Source organism: Anopheles arabiensis, chromosome 2 (assembly GCF_016920715.1).
Source record: "Anopheles arabiensis isolate DONGOLA chromosome 2, AaraD3, whole genome shotgun sequence".
In the NCBI taxonomy this organism is placed as follows: Eukaryota; Metazoa; Arthropoda; class Insecta; order Diptera; family Culicidae; genus Anopheles; species Anopheles arabiensis.
The window spans coordinates 108,385,801-108,401,718 of record NC_053517.1 but is presented as its reverse complement, the minus strand read 5'-3'; the positions used below and the strand labels follow the sequence as shown (position 1 = coordinate 108,401,718).

Here is a 15,918-nt window from a genome sequence, read left to right as displayed (position 1 = left end):
ATCGTATCACCGTTATCGGAGCCTTATCTTCTTATCGTTCGAGCGGAATGGGTTGAAAATGGAAAATCCTTCCGGCCAAAAGCGTTTGCCCCACTGTCCCTCTCTCTCGCGCTCTCTTTCTCTCCTGGCCTGGCCGTTTGCGTTGCGTTGTGTGTTATTGTTTCGTATTTTATTATCCTCCCACCGCCATTCGGTTGCTGTCTTCGTTTCGCTGCAGCTTTGGGATAAAGTTTCTTATCCCAACTCTCTCCCTCTCTCCCTCTCATTCTCATTTTCCCTCAGGATGCCTGCAGAGCTGGTCCACAGACCAGCCAAAAGGTTCAGGTTCGTTTGTTTGAAGTGTTTTCTTATGTCGCTTTTGTTGCCGTGTGCTCGGGAAGCACAATCACTGCACCAAGATTGTGTCGTGACCGGTTCGTGGGGGTGAGAGGAGGGCGAGGCAAAATAAATAGTTTTTACTCCCCAATCCCCAGCAACGGGAGGGAGGGTCTGTCAGGCCAATTGTCGGATTGAATTGTACGAAGAAGGATTTTGTGCTATCCTGCAACGGAATGTTGTCGTCCTTAAGTACGTTTAATCATGTCTCGCGATCACGAGGCGAAATCCCTTTCCCAGCAGACTTAGCAGTGGATTGATCTTCTGTGAAAGAGAGAGAGAGAGTGTAAAAACGAAAGAAGATTGTTAGTAAATATACGGTACAATATAGTCGGCTTCGCCTCCTCGGAACGCTATCTGTACTATCTTAGATGAAGCAATTTTACAAGGAAAGCAGCGAATTAATATACCATCGCACAAGCAGGGGAGAAACGATAATGGAGTGGCTCACTTCCCGTTTGATGTTAAATGCTCACTTTGAGTGATATTTCCGCTGCCGACAATGGCAATGGGCGCACAATCGAGCCACTTAGATGGGACGGGGAGTGAAAACAATGGCAGGATTGGAAATTGGATTGCAAAATAATGATCGATGCATAAATGCAATTACACTGATGGAATCTGAGCATCCATTCTCATAGGGCCAAGCCAGACCAAGATAAGGATAAAACTGTTTGATAGATGATGGCAACTGCTGCAACGAAGATGTCTCTATTGAAAGAAATGAAGCGATGCAAATTGATGCTTCTATCATTTGCAATACTTCGTGCGGAAATTATCTTGCAATTATTTAAAATTAAAGTAATTGTACAGTACTGCGCATTGGATGCTTTATCTTTGCTTTATTTTATGGTGCGGATTGTCTAACTTCAGGCGTTTTGTACTCCATCGCTAAGTAAATGAAATTGTCTAGAAGGCTGTAATCCGCATGACCGAGTGCTTTCGATTAATAACTCCATCGCATTACACCGTAAGTACACAATTACACTTTACTCACCAATTTCACCAACTTTACCCACTGGAAAGCCATTCAAGAATGAAAATCACTTTCCTAACTACACTTTTGCAAGCATCCCGATGCCCGATTGTACCCCCGGAAGGGGAGTGAGAGAGGTCAAGCAGAACCGGACTCATCAGGCTGCCCCCGGAAATCATTCGGAAGGTAAAATGGTGAAAAGCGAGTTTGGAATGCTTCCAACGGCTTTCAACGACCCGGTCCGCGTGGCCACTGGATGCTGTTAAAATAGCATTGCTTAAATTATTCGCTATCAGCTATGACCGCACACCTCCCCCCCTTTCCGCGCCCCTCATACACAGTGTCAAAAGTTGCACTGTCCATGGTCTATGGACTGGACGGTGTTGCTATATAATGCTGTGCTGTGTGGGGCCCACATTGCAAAGCCCTCGAAACAAGATAATTCACCCCGAAAAATCCAACGATCCACCCGGATGCGCCCGGACGATCCAGGAGGCAGGTGGAAGGGGGAGTGGAGTCTTTCCGAGAAGCGAGAGAAATATTTCTGCGCGCTGTGTAAATTGTGCATCGCACTGTTAATGATAAGTTATTTATGGACGGTATTTGCACTGGAGTTGTTTTATTTTATTCGCACGCTCTCTCTCTCTCTCTCTCTCATTGCAGTGCGAGTGAAAGCTTTCGGTTTTAGAACTAAACACTGTGCACCGGAGCACCCAAAAGCGGCATATAATGCTAACCCCCGGTGGAAACCTGATCCTGATCCTGCGGGCTGCGCGTGTACGGAGTCACGAACGCGCGGAAACCACGCTGGAAGGTGTGGAGAGATTAAGTGTCCAGTTCAGTGGGCTGTCGGGTGTGAATGATGGCGTGTAAAATTTGCCCACTCAGTAATGGTACCGGTCCGATATGCCCTGAATGTTTCGAGTTGTGGTTGACGGGCGCAAATAAATGCACACTGGTACCGGGGATTTTGGCTGAACGGCAGATGAGATTCAGCGTTTCGTGCGTACAGTGGAATTGTGCTCGAAAACAAAGAAAACAACTCTTCCGAAACAAACTCCACAAAAGCTAATCGCTATGCTAAACAGCTTGCCTAATTTCAGGCGCTTTCGGTTGCCAAGCACGGAAACGAAATTACCCCCAAGTATGCAATCCACATGACAACGGTTCATTATTTGCAGCATTTCAAATGGAAGTTACACGCTTTTAGGGATGTTTTACAAAAAGGATGCTCATTGCGCTCGTTTCTGCTCGTACAATCCACCAGCTCCCATAACACTTTGTGCCCCGCAGACAATGGCTCATCACATTGTGTGTGGGTGCCAACGCAACTGCGTTCTTTTCGTACCGATAGAATACGCGTTCTTTCGCCCCATCAGCACACAGGCAGCGCCGAAACAACCTCCCAATCAGAGTTGCTATTGGACAAATTTCAATGCCAATGGCGTGACTTTTCACACACAAAAGACCACCCCACGGAACACTGATTTCTTTCGCTTACCCAAGCATTCCGTCTTCGGCAGGCACTTTGAATGAGGCGTCGATTAAAACGGTAGATTCTTCACTTCCCACTGACGAGGTTTGCTTGCTTCACTGGGTTCCTCCATTGGATTGCTTTATTCAAACTTGTACTGGTACTGGTGCGAAGGGAGGACTGATCGATGGGAAAAAAAGAGCCAACCGAAACCCCAGGCGCCTGCCGTTCGACAAATTACTCGACACAAAGTCAACGCACGTTCCGTTCATCACTCACGCGGCCGTGTAAAGTGTGAGAGCGCGAGTAGTGTGCCCGTGTCCTTCGTGAGCTAAGCGTGTAATCCACCGTGTATTTCCATGCCCAGGACTCCGAGCGCACTAACTAACTTCATTGAAGCTTGCAAGAAAGTTGGCCCGCAAGCACTATCGCCGACCAGAAAATGAAGCGAAGGATGAAAAAACAAGGCAAAGTTTTAGCTTTTATCCGCGTAGATAATTGCTCGAGAGGGTGGAGTGACCCGCAAGAGTGTGTGTGTGTGTATTCCACTGGATCGCGAGATAACGGACGAGATGTCCTTTGTGTCCTAGCCGTTGGGGAATTGGACCATTCGCATGCGTTCCGTGTAGGTCACGTACCAAAAATCTCTCCAGCTCCACTGTCTCCTATCCAGGCAGGCAAGGCTCCTTATCTCCCAGAGGACTCTGCCGCAAACGTGTAAAAAATCACACACAAAAAACTCAATCGTGACACAAAATCACTCTTCCCAGATAAGGACGAAAAACGGGGAGAAAAAACGCCCACTCCCAATACACCTTACGTGACCGCCACCAGTCCTGTGAGCTTTCCCTGAGATGTCTAAATGGCACAATCAATTCTACCTCGTGTTTTTGGGATCCGGAACTCAGCCACACAATCGCGCACAATCTGCTTTCTATCTCGTCTTCAAGACCACTAATAAATCGCCCAGCCCAGGTCGGTCGGCCATTATGTTTAAGCCCATAATCACCTACGCTGGGCCATGTCGCAAGACCTCCCCGATCAGGACACAATGATCCCGAATCGGCAAAGATTGGTTTCGTGTTTATCTAGAGTTAACATTGTCCCCCGGTCGTCCCCCTGTCGAATGGTCGGCACAAACCAGGGACACACGTCCAATTATTCTTGAGGCTTAATTGTGAAAAATGTTCCCCGGTGACTCCAAAACAGCCTAACAAGAAGGGAAAGAAACAGTAACGTTGTGCCACACTCATTATGTGGCTACGGCTAGTTCGGGACTTCGGGAGTGCTCTGTTCCTTCCCTCTTTCTTTCCATATTAGCAACGTTGTTTACTTCCAGTAACGCCAACACCCCAAAAAAAAAAGAAAGTGATTGTTGTGTCGTACCGTACACTAATTGGCCCATCCACAGGACACTCGAAACAACTGATGGTAGGATTTTTTTTCGACGATAACTCGCGATAAGCCGCACGGGAAGACGTGTTTTCTGTTGAACAGTAGAGCACAAGCCCTGTTTGCCCTTTGGGGGACATTTCAGCAAGGGGGGAAAAGGGCACCCAAAACCTAATTAGGTCCTGCGTTACATGGTCCTGCCGCTCGGAGAGCTCCTAGATAACCTTGGCGTGTGGTAGTCACATTTTTAACTCATAATTACTTCCTCTTCCACCCGAAAGTGGAGGATCATTACGTGTTTAGCGGAAAGGTCGTGCGTCAGGGTGGTAGTTTGATTGAAAATTATTATTGACTGTGATTGATTCTGACATTTACTCCAAACAATCAGTTGATTGAACGATAAACAAACCGTTCAAAGGCGAAGTTTAATTTCATTCGAGATCACGCACAGAAACAAACAATACCCCCATCATGCTTAACTCTTTAAAAATGGATTCATTAAACAAAACAAAAAAAGGCTCTCCACAAAGATAGCTTCCCTTTTGTATTTGTTTGCTCTGCTTGTTTGTGCACACAATCAATCACAGTTGCAAACGCCACGAAGAGCACTTTAAATGAGCCGCATTTTAAATGCTGCAATGCGATATTTAACTTGCACCGCGCGGGGACAAAGAAAGGATGGATGGCATTATCGGTAAAGTGTATGTTTGCACACACACATACACATACACATATACACACACGAGCGTATCATATGACATGTGTGCGATACAGCGTCAATCGTATGCCGCGCGGCTTGTGAATGACACATTTTTAGTGCTCATTAAAAAATGCACAACTCATTTCACTCCCGCCCCGGCCGGAGTAGATCAATTACTATTCTATGCATAATGCAAAACCCCCCCACGCTGCCTTCCCTTACCACCCTTCCCGAGCCACTCATTTGCCACCGTTGGTCGCACTCGCATCTATCACGGTTTGTCTTCGTGCGTGTTCCGTTTAATGATTGAAGCACTGCAAATTACCTTTCTCAACAATGCGACAGCGAGAGCGAGAGAGAGAAAAAGGGACAGAAGGATAAAAAAGGTAGCCAAAGTGTCCGTTCCGCTGAACATGTTCCGGGTCATTGCTACGGTATTGCATCGAACGCTGACCGATTGAGATGAAAGAAAAACAAAGTGTTTGTTAATTGTTGCCATTATCTCACGCAGCAACGGAACAATGGCGTGCTAGCAGGGGGAGGGGGGTAGTGTGAGGAAAGAAGCATTCAATATCTTTCCAATTTGGCCCGGAAGCTACGTTTTAATTTCGGATATCTGATTTCATATGGGAATTCGGCGATGAATAAGGTCTGCAACAGAGTTTGCATCGTGTTTTGTGTTGTAGTATTTAAATACTTTTGCTTTAAATTAATTGTGTTAACAAAACATATCTTTCATAAGCGCAAACCGCCTACAGGTATGCAATATCACTACAATTGAGGATTTTTAAATTATAAAACACAATAAAACCAAACTGCTCGCTATTTATAAACCGAAACAACCTGTACAGTACAACGCAGAGTAAACAAAAGCACTGCTGCACACTTTCCCACAGGTTTGCACAAACATTGGTCAGACGAGGGAGGCTACAAACGGAGGTCTACCGAACATCGAGGATTTGTGGCACAATCTGTGGAGCTACCGCCCGGGTGCAAAAGGTGCAACGGACTCAGGGTTCCAGTGATTCAACCCCCTTTTTCGCTATTTATTTATTCGCCCAGCCACTGCCGTACAGCTGCTGCTGCTGAAACAAATAAATAAATAAACACTACAACAACGTTTTGCGACAACAATCGGGGAGCACTGTCCCTCCTCCCGCTGTGTGGTACTCGCATGATCATAATGATGATGCTGTTGGAGTTTAAATTTCATTCCGTTTTAATGTTGTTTGTCGCATTCACCACAATTTCCATGCGATTGCATCGCGTGCACACACACACACACACACTGGAGTTTTTGTGTGGTGCAGTTTTTGCAAGGGCTTTTCTTCCGTGTCCCGGTTTCTAGCGGGGAACGTTATCAGCGATAAACTCATCAATGTTGACCAGCGTGTGCTTGGCGGGTCTGAACTGAAACTTTTATTAAACAAACAAGGTTTCACACTAATGAAAATAGCGCTCGAAACCATGCAAGTGACCCTTTGGTATGCACAACAAACAAACACCACACACAAAAAACAGACAACTATCCGCCCACCTAACCTGTTTGTGGTGTATAAGGCCACCGTTTAAAAAGCAATATTGAAACTCTAGAATCAACAACCTAGCTGTCCCCATGCTACGTGAGCAATCTGCTGCATCGTCCAGCACATTATCCCACAAAAATACCAACACCAACTTTGATTCGGTAGCTTACAGAAACAGTTTTCCACTCCATCTCCACCAGTGCCCGTTATCAGATGCTCTAACCTCTAGCTCGATTGATTACAAACTCATCCCTCCGTCAAGGCGACAAGCACGCAAACGCTCTAGCCCCACGTAATGGTTTGGAAACTGTTTCAATTATTTCTGCATCTGCCTGGACGGTGCAAACAGTGCATCAAATTCTGATTACAAAACACAAACTCAAACCACAACCGTTCCCTTTTGCGTGGACAGCATCTTTCACTGTCCCACTGGCTGGCACTGCTGGCGGAATTGTGTTAATAGTTTGTCCACCAGCAGCAGTATTTCTTCGAAGGGTCAGATTTACTGTCTGCAGTCACAATTTCCGCAACTTATCGGTGCATTATTTGCACAGTTCTTGCCCGCCAGCAGTTTCATTTCCTGCTCCCAAAACGTGCCCGAACCGAAGAAGAATAACTTCGCTAACCGAGAGCCGGTGTAAGTTCATTTGTGCGAGGATGTTGTCGGTCTGCCCGGCTGACCAGACCGTTTGGCCAGATGCCGGACGATACCTGAGTTCGTGCCATATTTCTCGGTATGTCCATTACGTGGTTCGCACAATCGTCAGCGTGGTTTATTGCCAGTACCTGGAGAAGCACTTTAAGCGTTGTACGATCTGCCTCACAAGTATTTGACTGACTTTAAAGTCTTGAAATTGAAAGCGTTTGCGATAAATTACGCCTAAAGCTATGCAATTCTAAGGACTAAAACTCATTATATATTACTACATTTAACATATGCTTGACTGATTGTTATTGCCTCAAAGATGGACATGTTTAACCTTAATTACGCCCAAGAGTATGCAATTCTGTAAACAAAATCACATTACAACGTTTGATGAATCATTTGATATGGACGGTGAACACGTCAAATCTCGAAAACGCCTAAAAGTATGCAATTCTGATAAGAAAATCTCATTTATTGTTCTTTCTATCAAAATTACACCCCTTTTTCCGCAAAGTACGGTTGTTTAAAATCACAGCAAGATTTTGGCCAATTTTGTGACAGTCATTACAGATGATCCGTTTACCATTTGCTACGCACAATTCATCCTGATATATCCCGAACAAATCTACTCAAATAGCGTAGATCGAAAGAAAAAAACCAAGCCCCAAATCCAACGACAACAGTATAAATCATGTCAAAACGATCGGCATAAACACTTACCCGGATTAGCCGGACGGCCCAATAAAGTAGCCGGTGTCGACACGGCGGTATGTCTCAATTTATTTAATCGTGCGGATTAATCCCCAAACGGCCACTTAATGGTTCTTCAAATTTGCCAAAACCCATCGGACGGGAAAGATAGCGAAGCAGAGGAGACAACGACAACAAAAAAACTAAACACCCATCGACAAGACAATTTGTCTGCAACGGGCATCCGGTACATACACACAGCGAGATAGAGCAGCATAAACGAGCGCAAAACCATAAATCATCAAATAAATGCATAACCACCGCACCCGATGGACGGACGGCTGAGATGCGAAATGCGATCGTTTTTAAGCACTTTGCCAGATCAAGAACATGCTCACGACTCATCCATATTTTACAGCGCACCAAGCACCAAGGCACGGGAAGATAAGGGGATGGATGGCACGGCCATGATACGAGTGTCAGTAAAGGTTGTTGTTGCTGTTGTTGTTGTTGTTTGTATATTTTATCACCCATGCTTTGCCATCACCACCACCGCCGCCCAAGTGTCGTTGCGCAAAAGGACAAACAAATGGTCTCCAGAAGAATGTTGACTGTACACACCGGCAGTGCACGCCGCGTATTGGTCGTCGTTTGTGCAGAATGGAGCGACATATCCTGTGGAGTAAACATCATTCAGTGTGGCCATAACTCCGCCGCCGCCCAGGTTCCACCACCACCCAGCGATCATCGCATGCCGGAATATGGCACTCATGCTCTCAACGACTCAAGCTTCCCGTGGTGGTGGTGGTGGTAAATGCATGCGAACAAGTATGTCACCGTACCGTTTTGATTTCGGGATGGGCATGGGAGGAAGCAGCCGGGGGATGCCTTTTAGAACGCGGAATGTCTCGCGGAGAGGAAGCAAAAAAGTCTCCCTCCCCCCTTAAAGGACCGACTTCCTTCCGTTTCGGTACGCGGTTCGATTTAAAACATTTCATCTTAATGCCTTTTTCACTTCGTCGATTCTTTCGCGGTTCTACCCTTACGTAGCACCACCCATCGCGTATGGGTGAATGGCTGTTTGTGTGTGTGTGTGTTTCGATGGATGAGTGTGAGCAACATATTCTTATGGCTTTTAGTAAAGACCCACTCCTGGGCGATGAAGGCTCTTGGAGTGCGAGCCAGCTTCGAATGGGGATTGCTTGAGCTGGGGTTTTTTTTGCCTTCCACACGGCCGGAGGTTCCTGTTATGATCATTATGGTTGCTATTGCTATTGCTTTTACTGTCTGTTATGTGCGGCTTCCGGCAGCCTTTAGCAGCTTGGGTCGATGGGATGGAGATGGTGCGGCCATTAGCATCATTTTGATGATATGAAGCAATTGCTTGCTTGCTGAATACGGCACAAGAACACGAAGCAGAGCGCGACGGAGACGGAGAGGAGCATTGAGAGCATTAAAATGGCCGCTTGTCAGACGCCGGTTGTGGCTAATGTCATCGCGGTGTACCATGGCTCGAGGATCCTTCGATAGATGCACATCCACACATTTATCTTCTTGACTTTCCCGAAGACGGTTTGCTGGTCTTCTTTCCGGGCCAGCAGAAGGCAGTAAGAATGCACCACCAGCACCATCACCCGTCCTTTCCCCTAATGCAGTTACCATTTGCTCGTCAAGCTTTTTCCGAGAACGAGGGGACAGCGGGTAAAGGAAAGTAATTGAGCAGAAATTGAGAACGCTTTCTCCCATCCGCAACCAGAACCGATATGAAGCACTTCGGACGCAACTGTACCGTAAACGGCGTCCACAGCCAGGCGAAGCTTGGAAGGATTGCCATTGGCAGAGCACACACCGGCTGCCAAGCGCCGGTCCATGACTCGCCTCGACACGGCCGTATGATGAAGCCCGAATCCTACGAATAACTGCCGGCGAGGGCTGTCTGCAGCAGGCACGGAACCGGCCCGGCGGATGTACACTTCAATTTCACTAATTTATGGCCATTTCTGCCCATTTCTGGTGGTGGTGCTGCTTCCGACCGGGCGGCCAACCAATCGATCGGGTGCCCACGGACCCAGGGCACGTGCAATGGACGGGCTTGCTTCGCCGACGGTTTGGGGCGTAGCAAATATATCTTATTTTAATCAGTTTTGCTCCTCGCGCGCGAACTCATTGATTCCCCGCGTGCCGGTGCCTGCGCTGGCGGGAAGGAATAGACGGGGATGGTCCTGGGCCCTGGCAAGCTGGAAACAACATTTCCAATATTGTTTTCGACATTTCCCTTCCCATATATCAATTGGATCGGCGCGTTTCGACCGGGGATCGGCCGTGAGCTGTCGTCCTGCAGTTTGCTTTTATTTTCGGGCAACTTCACCACTTGGGGGAGGACGAGCAGAAGCGCCGTGAAAAGATCCAGGAGGAGGAACAATTTCCGAACCAAGCTTAGCTCTTCCGGAGGAAAACGACATCCGAAAGCTTTGGATTGGGAGGTGTGTGTGAGTTTGTGGAATCATTTACGCTTTGCTTTGGAGTGCGTTGCGAGTGAAAGGATTCATTGAGCAAACGGATATAAATGGTAATGGAAGTGATTGTTCTGATGCGAGGAGACGCTCAATGGGTGTCTTAATGATGGTGACGATGATTCCATTCTTTCGGTCAGCAGATGAGCTCCAAAAAGTCGTAAGGTGAAGCTCCAAGACGCTCCATTACTTATTTTGGTAGGAAGAAAGCTTAATTTAAACAAATGATGTGAGGCGATCCAACGACTTCAAGGACAAGACTTTGGGTGTGGAGCATCCTTAAATGTTGGCTGATTTTTTCTCCCTTCAGCACACACACAAAATAATCTTATTAGCCGCAGTGTCAAATAAAGAAAATGCCTGACAATTGAAAATAGATTTTAAGCTCACAAAGAGAGGAACCAAAAATGATCGTTTTTCTACGTGCTGAGTATCATCTACGCCTGAGCGTGGAGCATTTTCGGCGCAAAAGCTTGTTCCATATTCAGCTCACTTCCAAAAAAAAGCTGAATTTCCGCCCTGCCTTCCGGTCAATGGGAAAATCATAGAATAAAATGGCAGATATCTTTTCTGCCTGTACTAAGCTTCCTGCTTCATTTGGTATTCATAAAGGACCAAGCCCATACGACTATCCCTGTCGCACGACTGTGCGACTGTGGCCCGGGACAGTCCGATAATAAGCTTTTCCTAGCAATTTCAAACAAACCCGTACAGCCACAGCCTTTCCGGCTGCCGCAGCATTCGCGAGATTGCATCGCCCATTGTGACCGTTTCCCGGTGGCGTACCAAAGCGGACTACAAAATAGGAACCCCACGGAGCATTTCTACCACTTTTCTTCAAGCGGTTTAAGGCAACCAGAACAAAAGAAAAATACAAAAAAGAAAGCCAAAGATGCTGCTGCAGATCTTATTTCAAATCTTTTTGGTTCCTTATTCCGCCCCAACCTATGACAGCTGGAGGGTGAAAATGTCATAGCAACCACGCTGCTCCGAACTCTCAAGCAAAGGAAATGCGCCTAGAAGTATGCAAGCGTACGCCAAACGCTCACCGTTCGGCGAATGATTTTACCCTTAAAGCAGCAGTGGCGCAAACGAAACACGACTTTCTGACTCTTATCCCTCGCCTTCCACACCAACACCAATGTTCCTGTAAGTCTTCAAAGGGCGAATTCTTTTTTTTTCGGGCCTCGGCTTTCCGCCCACTTCCGGTAGCGATTGTTTGCATAGGCCGACCAAAGCCGGGCATTACTAGCTGTTTCCGGAGCTTTCCCTGGTGTTTCGCTTCTACGTCGGACGGTCGCTACACGTTTGTGTGGGTTGGATCCACCTGCCCAGGAAAGAGAGTCGTTGCTTCGGCTGAGAGCTAAAGCCACGTGCTAGCGATAAGAGGGGTTAGTTGTGCCGGGCAGTGGCCGCCGGCCTATAATAAAATAATAATGTATGTAATCCCCGAAAAAGGGTTTTGTTCTGATGCGCGCCGATAAATAAAGTGGCTCATTGTTGTGCCTTTCCTCCACAAAGAAGGAAACCTCCGCAAACACGAGGACGCGCAACCACCAAGTACAAGTGCTTCCTCTTTTAATAAAGATATCGTCCACCCGAGCCGGGCTGCAATTATGCTGAAAGGGTACTAAACTTTTCCGCTCCGTTGCGCTCGCTCGAATTGAGGCAACAGCGCGTGTATTGAAATGTTATCAATTACGCTAATAGGCGAGCGCATCTTCGCCCGTGCCAGTTCCACCAGTGGATTGAAGGTAATAATTCTTTTCTTGTACTTTTCTTTCGCTCTCTCGTATCCCAAAAAAAAAAACAACCCAACTGCTGCCCTTAACTGTCGGGTGGTTAAATGTGGCCATAAACAACAGACCGCTCATGCTTAAAATGGCCAGATAAGAAACTTTACACCGTGCTTCCACAGGACCACACAGACACAAGCACAAGACACAAACAGCCAGTGGTAAGCACTAGTTTTGCTACCTATTTATTACGAACCATTAGCGCCGTGAGCCCCTTTTCCTCGCTCTCTCCCAGTTGTTGCTGTCTGTTTTTCGGCGGAGAGGAGGACCTGCAGCATTCGTAACCGATCATCGGCAAACGATTTCGAGCACCGGCACCACACTTCGAGCCAGAGTCGTTAGCAGAGTCGTAAACACTAAGAATCGTTGAGCAGCTTCTACCTTTCTTCCTTCCCTCTCCGCCACAACCGAGGGGCATAAAATTTAAAGGCCACAGACATTATTGATAGGACGAAAACAGTCGTCCTTCCAACGGGGGCTCCAAGTGCGGAACTGTGTAAGGAGGGAAATTCTGCGAAAGGGAAAATCAGTCCCAACGCATTGGAATTTTCTATCGCTGGTGTAATACACATTGCAATGTTATTTTACATTCCATCAACACTTTTCTAGGGAACTTCTCCATTAAATACATGCCCCGCTTGCCAACAGAGTTCCAACATTTATGCAAACTATCCTAACGGGTTGTAAAAAGGTCATGCCAGCAATTTCAATCCATTTCGTATCAATTGGAATGTTTTTCACTTGCAAACGGCTTCCGGGAAAATTTTGGAACCCATATAATTGAATTAACAAAGCCAATTGATGGTGTAAACTCTCCCGTTTTGTTGATTCACTTCATGTAAGTCGCATATGATATGCAAATAAATGCATTCTTGTACATTTTATTCCTATTTGGTGTTACATTTTCATCATGTAAATCATTTCACCGTTGGTTATAGTTCGCAGAATCTTTAAAACACAACAACTACGACCCACCCCCTTCCCCCAAAATGTGTGCAATCAGCACGAGCAACAGCAAACAATTCGCTATTGATTTGTAGCCTTTTTTGCTGAGAGGGGGGAGTGGAAATAATCACAAAATCCACCCTCGTAAAATTCGCTTACCAAAACCACGATAACTCACTTTTCCATCGACTCGGTACCGACACAAAAACACACTACGTGACCTGCGTGAGTGTGTGTGTGTACGTACGGTAATTGGAAGTGATCGGAGTGGTAATTGGACCGAAGTGGCAACCGAGAAGATACTTAATTCGAAAGTCATTATCGTATGCACATAAAATTTGCGCCCGGCAGCCGGCTTAAACGGTGCAGCACTGAAGGGAGGTGGTAGGTGTGCCAGGTGCCGCTTGTAATGAGGCTCCCATCGGAAGTTCCTAAGCACTTCCGCCGTTGAGCTCGGTTTGATCGGGCAGGATACGCAAAAATCTGCCCTGTGTTGTGGAGTTGGCGTTCAGGAGACAACGGTTGGGAGGAAAAACTAACACACACACACACACACACACACACACTGACATACATCTGCAGTGTCACAAATGCCGTGGGAAATTAACCACACGCCCCAGCGTTGAGCCTTGGAGCGAAAAACAGCTCGCCGGGGGGGAAATGCGCTACAACAGCGCGAGCGGAAATTTCATTCGAAGCAATAAATTACTGAATTCGAAGTAAATAAAGCTTAAGTGAAATAATTTCTACCCCTCCCTCGTGACACACACACACACATTATCTAATTCGGAATTATTTCCATCACTCGGGAGGCCCTTTTCCCTCCGCACGCGCACCAACTGTAATCACGCGAATAAATAGAAATTATTCTAACACAAATTCGGTTCGCGCAAAAACTTTGTCCGCAGCCCCCGTATGGCGTACGTTTCGTGCGCTGCTAAGCGTGGGCCTTTACACTGCAGGACCCTGTTACACCCAACGGCTGCAAAGCTGCACGTGAGAGCTTCACTAATCAATAATTTCTGCCGGTTTTGTAGTGTAAGCTTGCATCGGGTTCGGTCGGTCGGTCGGTCTATCAGCCACGCGCTCCAAACTCCCGCGTTCAATGATTAGGCCTGTATGTGTGTGTTTGTGTGTTGGAAGTAGCGTACCAACCGAAAAGCCGCTTTTCCGAACAGCCGCCACCGCCGGAAGCCGCATAATTTTAATTCAATCTAACGACCCGGGGCGATGGGTAGGGTGAAGCGGTCGGGAAAGATTGCAGAATTTCCCCATCCCCATTCCAGGCCGGGAGCACACAACACACACAGGGGATGCTGGCGCAAAAGATGGCGACAAGCCAGTCGACCTGCACAATTTAGCGACTACCTCGATAAATAATTAAACATGCTAATAAACTTTTCCAATAATTCGACAGCAGCAGCAGAGGCAACCGGCACGGGATCGTCAAGGGCCCCGAGAAACAGACTGTGCCCGCCGCCTTGTGCTAAATATCGACCACCTGTTTTCGGGGAATATTTTTCCAACCAACCACCAACGCCTCCTTAGCTGCACGTTCCTTCGAAGGGCTAATCGAACGGGCGGATGATGGAAAAGTTATTACCCCCCGTCGGATGTTATGGACTTTATAAAGAGAGAGAGGGAGAGAGAAAAAACCAAGAACGAGAGGGAAGCTTCAACATTTTTGAATGATTTCGTTCGAAACACATTTGCATTTTGCAGTCCAAACGTTTGGCAAAACGTTGCAAAAGATGGTGACAATAAAATTAATATCGCCCTGTGCGCTTCGATTTTGGTCGCGACGTGTGCCTGGGAGCGCCGGGGCCGGAAAATTAACGACCGACTAAACAGCAACCGATAATGAAGGGCACACATTTGACACATTATTATTAGGGTGGACAGTTCATGCACACAGGATGCATTATTTCGCTGTTTTTTCCTCATTTCGCGCAATAAATGCATCAACGCGTTTAATGGAGCGCAATTAAAGATACTCGCTCGATGATAAATTGGTAACAAAAAAGTGCAAAGAAACCTGACAATGAGTATTGCTCATTAAGATGACAGTAATAGATTGTGCTCGTTTAAGTAATTAAATTTACTTTAAATGGTACAATTTGTTAGTGTGTACTTCTCTCCATTCTTCTCACCCAACTTCTCGCTGTAACTGAAACTCGGCTCGTTATCGTTGCACAAGTTCACGGTCGCTTCTACATCCGCCGCTCTCGAACGATCAACGCGCTTCCATCTTTAGACAAATCGTGTGACACAATCTTCCCCATGTCCATTGTTGTTTGTTGATACGGAATGGTGAAGGCTTGGGACACGTGCTCGCTGTGTAGTAATCGCCCATCCATCATTATCGTACCGGCCCCGTGTGTCGGCGGCAGATAATTTCAAGTGTCTTTCTTACTACTACTTGCACCATGCCCCACCATGTACCCCGATTGCTTAATTAGTGGAACATCAAACGCAGAATGATCGCTTCTATCAAACGGGGTAGTTGGTTGACGGTGTGAGTACTTTGTCGTTATCGTTTAAGCGACGACCAGCATAATGCATTGGTGCATGTTAATGATGTTATCAGCGAGTAGCGTGGCGATTTATTTACAGATTACAGACTTATTGAATGATATCGTTTAGTAAGTTATATCTTGATTATGTGGCTGTTTAACAAAGAGTGGGGTTTCCCAACAAATAAACAAAGCGCATAAATCATTCTCACCTAATATTAGTTCGTTGCTAACAAATCGCTTCGTTGCTCATACTGCAACGTTCACAAGGGAATGAGATTTTGCTCTTCTCACAAGTATCTCATCAAAACTCTGTCTCGTACAGCAATAGATAATGTGATAATGAGCCGCTTGTTGCCCTCAATGATGATG

The 15,918-nt window shown here is 46.6% G+C and overlaps 1 protein-coding gene across 19 annotated transcripts in view; it reads right to left on the bottom strand.

Annotated features, from left to right (window-relative positions):
* Nucleotides 1-15,918, bottom strand: part of LOC120898101 (glucose transporter type 1) — a 177,612-nt gene that overhangs the window by 87,292 nt on the left and 74,402 nt on the right. The window lies entirely within an intron of this gene.